Consider the following 8,093-nt stretch of genomic DNA (forward strand, 5'->3'; position numbering starts at 1 on the left):
GAAACGATGCAGAGATGGCATCAGTCACAGTTACAGATGTTGTGTTACAGTGAAAAATGGAGACAGTGGATCAGAAAAATGATTGAGTGTGAAAGAGTGACACCAAGTCTCTGCCTCCCAAAGATAACTTTTGATCTAGACATTGAAAAGTTTCAAGTGTGTTGAGCAGAAAGGGGATGTTGCCCTATGAGCTCTTTCTGCAGGTCTAGCAGCTGAGGCATTTCTTAAATATACTAAGTGAAAGGTACACAGACAAAAATGGGATTTTCATAAATAAGTCTGTTTTTAAGAGAATTTATGTTATTTTTCTAAACTATTTCCAACTTTATAATGAGAGTTTAACCTTGTGTTTGCTTGAGTGTGCTGTATTGTTCATTATCCATGCACTTGTATGATAGAACTGCAGCCAGGCAAAGATGAGGAATTAGGTTATACTGCCTATTTGGAGGGAAAAGATCCAAAACACAAGAATGTGTGCCAGCAGACCTTGTGCTTCTTGCACACTGACACGTGTATAAACGCCTAGGGGCTATGGCACATTTCTTGCCAAGCCCAGGGAGCCAGTGTGCTAGTTTTGCCAGGTCCTGGAAAGGCATCTCCTCTGTCAGGTCCAAATCAGTCCTGCTCCCGTAGGACACAGGTGACAATGAAATGACTAACTGGGCAGGCTCCTCGCCTATCACACCTGTGTAGCAGCTGTTGTTTCTGGACTCTATACTGCCTATATATTCTCCAAATCAAAAATGGGCTGTGTTACCCCTGCTCCAAAGCAACTGAAGACTTTGACTATCAAAACTGTATTCCAATGCATACTATACAGTGAAAGAGGGACTTCCACCCCTGCCCCAGAATTAAAAGACTATTTTACCACCACTAATTTGAAGGGAAATAACTTCAAACTGCATCCCTGGGAGACAGACTTTAGAGGCCACATATTTACAAGATGGCACTAAAGAGAAATTAACATAGTTATTTTTCATCTGATGTCTGCTCAGAAAAATTTATAGATTTGGATAATTATTGAAAAACTTGTATTTCATGTGTAGCTGCACAACTTCATGGCCTTTTCACACAGAGATGCTACTAACTTTTTTTGGTTGCAGACTTTGACTTTCAACTGTGACTAGTGCAATTCTCGTTAAGAAATAAGCATTTTTTGTTCCATTTGATTCCTCTCTGGTTCTGTGGGGAAAAAAAAACAAAAAAACAACAAAAAAAACCCCAAGACAGCACCTCAAGCTATTTTTAAAGATAGTGTCTGGAAAAGGCTATGTGGTTCTTATTATCTCATGACCTGTAGCATTAGTTTAGAGAAGAATAATAAACTCTTCACTGTAATATATTGTAGACAGTCTGGTTGTTACCTAAATTCCCCAAGTTGCATTAGACTCTATTAGACTTTGGTTAGGCTTTGGGTCTATTGCATTTGCAAAGAAACAGTTACTTTAGCATTTCCTTTTGAAGCTTTCCATTACAATCCATGTGAAATCCAGATGTATTTATTTTCTTCCAAAGAGTTACCTTGGGATACAAAATCACGGCTAATGAATCTGAATGTTTTGGATCAGATCCCAGTCCAGGTCTCTGGGAAACCCAAATTCCATTACCTCAAAAACCTGAGCCCAAACTACATTAAAAATGCTTTATATGCCAAATAACCATGTTTATTGATCATACCACAATCTCTTGGTTTTGCTTGACAGGAGGAATTAACACAGTTGAGACTCTGCAATAATAAATTGACTGTATATATTGTCTTTAATTTTTTTCTGTATCTACATTTAAGAAAAAAAAAAAAAAAAGGCTTTCCTGGACTGAAAATTTTGTAAATTGACTCTTATCCCTTTATGTCCCAGAAAGTTTTTTTCTCCCCACTAAGTTCTAGTTTAGACACCTGAAAACAGATCCTAACAGTGGAAAACTTGACTAAATCCTAGCTATGTCATGATACTGCCAGTGTAGTATTATATTGAAATTAGTTTTAAAAAACATAACAATTTAAAACAGAGATGCAGGAGGTAAAGACAGAGATAAGTCACTTAATACTTTCTGACTGAATTACACAGGGGTGCCAGCAAACTTACTTCCCCCTCCATTTTCCTTAGACAGCACAGAGGATCTGCACTTGTCTCCTTTGTGACCATCAGCAAGTTTTGCTATTGCTGTTTTGATCATGAGCAACTCTGTTGCTGGTGCTACAGTACCAAAGACCCTTTTCAAAGAAAAGCTGCCGAAGAGTCAGCTGCTTGCAGTTGGCAGAGGCAAAACCTCAGAGCATAATTAAACTCCAGTACGTACTCAGCACATATTGCTGACCTGCTTTTCTGTCTCCCTTCTAATATTTTTCTGTTTTCAAACTGTCTAGAGATTGGGTTTTCCAAGTAATATTTTCCAGAGCAGAAACAGTAAAGCAGCTAAAAAGACATACGAAGCATCTTCTACAGCAGTTCTGGGGTATCTTTTACTACTTGAGAGGAACTGTTTCATGCTGAGCATTTCAATACCTTTCAGAACAAAAGCCTTCATTTCTTTAATAACCTACCTACAGTCATTGTGCAACTGTCCACTCAATCAGTCACTTCTTTATCTTCCAGTTTCATTAACCTGTTTTCCACTTTCCGATAGGGAACCATAGGATTTTACTATCTTACTGTAAGACATGTTAAAGTCACTGAAGATTTATTATTATTGCTTCCAGTAAGCTAGGAGGACTACAAGTTTGATCTTTATTTTTCTCAGAGATGCTATACTATTTATTGCATCCCTGGGGAAATCAAAAGCAAAATGACAGATCTCCAGTGAGAGTAAATGATCATACACCAAGGAAATTAGAGACCTAAATGCCTATTCTACCTACAAGTTCAAAAAAATAATGCAAACCAACAACCTTCTTTATGAATCTTATTTTCAGAACAAATTTACAATATTTTTCTGCTTCTGGCATTGTAATAATGATAGTGGAAGCATGTGAATGTCCCAGAAAAAGAAGAGTTTACAGTATTTCACACAGGACTAGAAGCCAAAGGCAAAAATGCAGTGGAACAGGTCTGATTTGGCCAGATAACTTTCCCAGAATTGCCCAACACTACAGTGTTAATTTTTTGATTCACAAAAGTGAAATTGAACATGGATACATCAGTTTCCAATAAATCCATTTGGGAAGAACAAGGTTTTTAGTTTACTTATTCTACATCATGAATAAAAGCCTGGATTTTTTTTTTTTTTTTTTTTTTTTTTTTTTTTTTTTTTTTTTTTTTTTTTTTTTTTTTTTTGACAGGTGACTAATATGAGAATGAAGGGAGAAGAAAATGGTGAAAAGAAGGAGAGTCTTTCCTGGTTTGAAAATCTTTGAAAGACTTGTTTCATTCACGGTGTAGAATAAGAAGGATTATTTTTTTTTAAAGTTCTTTAATTATACACAGTTTGACTTCAGTGTGTGTTATTCTATTGGCTGTTTGGAAATTAATTGCCGATTTCAACCTGTATGTTTGAAGCGGCATATCTCAGCTCAGAAAAAAATATATTAATCAAAATAAAAACCATTAGAATCAACACATTTTTGCCAACGAGAAACAAGCATATTTATTCTGGTTGCATAAAATTCTGGACTTCTGGAGGCGATGAAGTCATCGAAGGCAGTTTCAGCCTCCCGCACAGGAAGCTGTCAAGATGTCTGAAGAAGTGATAGTCGGTGGGCAAGAGGTCTGGTGAGTATGGTGGATGAGGCAAAGTTTCGTAGCCCAGCTTGTTCAACCATTGCAGCGTTGAAAGTGCAACGTGTGACAGCGCGTTATCGTGGTGAAGGATTGGACCCTTTCTGTTGACCAGTGGTGGGTGTAGCCATTGAAGTTTCTGGTGCATTTCATTGATTTGCTGGACGTACTTTGCCACCATGTTCTTTTCACCCGGATTCAGGAAGCTGTGATGGATTAAACCAGCAGCAGACCACCAGACAGTCAGCACGACCTTCTTTTGGTGCAGATTCGGCTTTGGGAAGTGCTGCGAAGCTTCATCGCGGTTCAACCACTGAGCCGATCATTGCCGGTTATTGTAGAGCATCCATTTCTTGTTGCACATCACAATACAGTTGAGAAACATGTTGTTCTGGTTGCAAAAAAGAAGCGACGACGACACTTCAAAACGTCGATTTCTGTGATTCTCATTAAATTCGTGCGGCACCCATTTGTCGAGCCTCTTTGACTTTCCAATCTTCTTCAGATCTCAGAAACAGTTGATATGCTTACCCCAAGTTCTTTGGCAACTTCTCAAACAGTTGTGCATGTATCTGCTTCCACCAGAGCCTTCAATTCATCGTCGTCAATAGAAGAAGGATGTCGGTGACCTTCTTGATCTTCAAGGTCGAAATTGCCACGTCGAAATTTTTGGAACCAAAGTTGCACTGTCTGTTCATTAACACTTCCCTGGCCATATACCTCATTGATGTTTTGAGCTGCTTGCAGTGCATTATGTCCGAGTTTGAACTCATAGAAGTAGATCTGTTGAAATTGCTGTTTTGACATCTGAACTTCAAACCTCCAAAATTTGTCAAAAACGCAGTTTATATTATAATTTAATTATACAGCGTGAAAGTTCATAACATGAACTTTTCAAAAATATATAACAGTATGTCAGTCGAGAAGGTACTATTCCTGAAACATATACAAGGAAAATCACATTACAAAACTAAAATTAATTTCCGAACAGCCTATAAAATGAGACTACATTTTATGTAAGCTTCTGTCCTTCACAATGGAATTCTTCACAAACAAGATTAACATCCAAGATAGAGAAGATTATCTGATAATGAAGAAAATTATTTATATCTGACTTTCCTCCTACCTTTTTTAGATTACTTCAGATTACTCTGTCAAAATGCTACGTCTTTTTTTTTTTTTTTTTTTTTTTTTTTTTTTTTATTCCTGGAGAGCAGAGAACGTGAATGCAATATGATGAATGAATGTTATATAAACTTCTGTTGACTGGCTTTTGGATTGGGGACTGTATTTTGTGCCTTTGTCATGCCCAGCAAATTGCTTGGAAAGTTCTTTAATAAAGAGGAAGTAAGAAAAAAAAAAATTATATTATTTATATATAGAAACAGAAGAAAGTTAATAGCAAAGTTGAAACAGAGCACTAATTTTAGGTTTGTGACCAGTTACCTTTTTTATGACTAGTCAGTTAACCTAAATTAGACTCATTAATATGAAAGATTCTGGATTTGTGACTCATTTATTGACAAAAGGGGAGAATTTTTATTATACAATGTTATATAAGTATCCTAAAGCTTATTTTAATTTACAGTGGCTGTTTGCAGATAGATTTTTCCTAGAAACAGCATATTGATTATTTCCACAGCTAATTGGTGTTAAAAGACTTTGCAACATTGTGGCTTTTGACTGTCCAATTAGTTTCATTTTCTTACCAGTATAGTGCATTAAGTTTCATTTATTTTCACTTCTTTTAAAAAATGTGAATGTATACTTCATCTGGGATTAGAAGGATATGTGGCACTAATTGAACATATATAGTCTACAGTACATTTTTGTAATGTATGTGTTAAACTTTTGCAGGACAAGTAGCTCCTACTGTTGAAATAACTGGAAAAGAATATGCAACTGTTTGAGGTTTTTAAGGTGAAGGTTAGAAGAAAAAATTCACACCTTTTAGTTGAAATACACCTCTAAGTGCTTGTTGATACGAGCAAATTTTAGAGCTTTCAACGCTATAATTTCCTTCAAGAGGAATTCCTTAAAGGCAGAGGAACATGAGAGGTGGCTATGTTGTAAGGTCTCAGGAGTGAAAAGGCTTAATATGGGTTGCTGCACCTCCAGCTTTCAACCATCTGCTCCCATGCCTGTGAGCTACCTGTCAGTTTGCCTATGAGCCACAGAGTGCACAAGGGCATGGATCTTATTTAGTAGAATTTTATGAGGCATTTCTGATAAGAGAAATAAAGGAATATCTAAGGTAGACAAATGAAGAAATTGTTGGGGCTGCAGTCTGAATGCAGAAACACCTTCAGCTGCCTTATTCAGCTGCTGGGCCTTTCTCTGGAAAGGTATCACCAAAGTGAGCTGTCTTTGGCAGACATGAAAAGGGATAGAGCGTAAGATGACTTCATTTGTAATGTGCTACTGCTTTTCTGCTCAGTCTCTAAATGCTTTTGTTTGGAATAAAGTAGTTCCATTGAATTTCAGCATAAGACAGCCCTGTGGTAACTGAATGGAAATTTGTCAAGACTTTATTTTTAATTCTTAGAAGTCTAGGGTCAGGGAGAGCATGTCAGTAAATTCTCTAAGAAGTTTAGTTATTCTGGTCCTGCATCCTGTGTCTGGCCCTTGCAAGAAACCCTGGTGCTCTGAGTTCCCTTACAGCTGGAGGAGAAACATGGCATTTGTTGTCTGGCAGACGACCCTTGCTGGTCTTTTATTAGAAGGCTCTAGGATTTCAAAGCAAACACTTTAATTTGTGTTGTGGGTCATGTAGAGAATGGGCTTGCTGCCTGACACTTGGAAATAGCCTTACAGTAGCAGCAGTGGGAAAATTCCTTTGGTTAAAGTTACAGATAAGAAAAACATACATTTTATGAACCAAAAAGAATAAACTGTAAAATTTAGTTTTAACCAAGAGTACTGATACCAGAAAACTTGATAACAAAACCTGCCTTTTTCACAAATTGAAATAGTACTCCTTAAGGTAGACTTTTCCAGCTGTTGATGGCTCTCAAATGCTCATCACCATTCTTTCATGGAGGAGATACAGTCAGTTCAATGGTAAGTTTGCTTTCGTTCAAAATGCTCCAAGGTGGGGAAGTAGAAAGGGAAGACTAGAAATCTGTTACTACCTATTTCACCACACTTCAACAATCATATTTTGGAAGAATTAATCTGTTGCTTTGTTTTTGGGTTTTTTTTGTGTGTGTTTTTGTGTTTTTTTTGGGGGGGTTGTTTGTTTGTTTGTTTGTTTGTTTGTTTTTTCCTGTCATTATTATTTAGGTGAGTGAAAGACCTATTATTCCTAGTATTGGACAGGTTTTTACCTGAGGCACGTGTTACATTTTCTTTTCCAAAGCTCACCTTCTAAAGCTTTACTGTTAGACTAATATAGAAGTAACGTCTCTAAAATTAGAGAAGGAGGGTTTTCTTTGGCTGAGGTAGCAATGAAAACACCCACATCCTTTTCTTCTTCATTTTGGGTACACTCTCACCTCTCTTTCCTTACATTAGGAGATACCTGCTCAGGAAGGATACACTGACAGTTGTTTCATAAAGAAACACTGATGATTGAGTTGTAACAAAACTAATGCTGTAATGAATAACTTTATGCTCAATCTGACACCACAATGAAAAGGCCTTTTGGTTTTGCTGGATGCCAAAAGCTGTACATTAGTGAAACCCTGATTTAGATCTGCTTGGATGAGCTAAAAAATGTTATTTACCACTTAAACTGTTAGGAACAGAATGGAGAGATTAATAAAACATACGTCTGGGGGAAGCAGAACAGACCCTTGTCTTTTCCTTAGGGAAAAAACTCATTGTCTTTACAGGTGCAGAAGGTTCAAGATCATAGGCTCCTAATCTCTTTTCCATTAGAGTGCATGGTGGTCTGGTTTGCAAATATAGGACTAAAGAGAAATTGCTATTTTTTTCTTTATTATCTGTATACTAGCATAAATGATCATGGGAAACACAGGAACTCAGTGACACGTTGTTTCCCAAAGCATTTCTTTCTGATATGAAGCAATTAAACACAAAATACTTTGTATGGAAAAGAGATGAGCATCTCTGACTGGGTGGAGCACATGAGTGGGACACTTTCATCCCTGCCTCTGAAATATTGACTGTAGACATCTCAAGTTCCAGAACCTATCAACTGCATTTTCCAACCATTCAATTTTGAATGTCCCTTGACTTTTAGATCTCAACAGTATTTACAGGGATGGTCCTTTTCCCATTTCAGCACTCAACGCTGCCTGAGTCTCAGCAGTTTCTGCTATGTTTGTTCTGTAAGGGCATGTGGGAGGCAAGAGCCCCTGCTTCAGTAAAGTGATCTGATCAAGGGCCTTTTCAGTTAAAAAGGGGATAACGAGTATT

The 8,093-nt window shown here is 37.2% G+C and overlaps 1 pseudogene; it reads right to left on the minus strand.

Moving 5' to 3' along the window:
• Window positions 1–1,138: 1,138 nt before the first annotated feature.
• On the minus strand, window positions 1,139–4,520 carry LOC113478684 (annotated as a pseudogene).
• Between the last annotated feature and the right edge of the window lie 3,573 nt (window positions 4,521–8,093).

Source organism: Athene cunicularia (genome assembly GCF_003259725.1).
Source record: "Athene cunicularia isolate RWA chromosome 1 unlocalized genomic scaffold, athCun1 chr1_part1, whole genome shotgun sequence".
NCBI classification, from domain to species: Eukaryota; Metazoa; Chordata; class Aves; order Strigiformes; family Strigidae; genus Athene; species Athene cunicularia.